Here is an 805-nt window from a genome sequence, read left to right on the forward strand (position 1 = left end):
GAACGATGCATACTGAATGCAAAAATAGGCTGGAGTTCAAATAAGTTTAAAAAACATTGAAGTGCCCGTGTAACAGATGGGTTCTCGTCCGAAACCCTCATACTCCGAAAGAGATTGTCCAGTTTGTACACGAGGTGCGTCCAGTTTTCGCCGTGACCCACTCTACTCTTTTGCACATGCTATGCGGGAGAAATGATGATACCATGCCAAGTTCCAACATTTTCAGAGTTCATTTTGTAGTGATTTTCAATTTCACCGTCATTTAGCTCTCTAAACAAATCGGTAAATGACTGAAAAACAGCAAATGATGTCAGAACGTGTTGGAAATTGATGACGTCGCTTTGAATGATGCATACTGAATGCAAAAATAGGCTAGAGTTCAAATAAGTTTAAAAAACATTGAAGTGCCCGTGTAACAGATGAGTTCTCGTCCGAATCCCTGATACTCCGAAAGAGATTGTCCAGTTTGTACACGAGGTGCGTCCAGTTTTCGCCGTGACCCTCACTACTCTTTTGCACATGCTATGCGGGCGAAATGATGATACCATGCCAAGTTCCAACATTTTCAGAGTTCATTTTGTAGTGAATTTCATTTTCACCGTCATTTAGCTCTCTAAACAAATCGGTAAATGACTGAAAAACAGCAAATGATGTGAGAACGTGTTGGAAATTGATGACGTCGCTTTGAATGATGCATACTGAATGCAAAAATAGGCTGGAGTTCAAATAAGTTTAAAAAACATTGAAGTGCCCGTGTAACAGATGAGTTCTCGTCCGAAACCCTGATTCTCCGAAAGAGATTGTC

Source organism: Triticum aestivum, chromosome 1D (assembly GCF_018294505.1).
Source record: "Triticum aestivum cultivar Chinese Spring chromosome 1D, IWGSC CS RefSeq v2.1, whole genome shotgun sequence".
In the NCBI taxonomy this organism is placed as follows: domain Eukaryota; kingdom Viridiplantae; phylum Streptophyta; class Magnoliopsida; order Poales; family Poaceae; genus Triticum; species Triticum aestivum.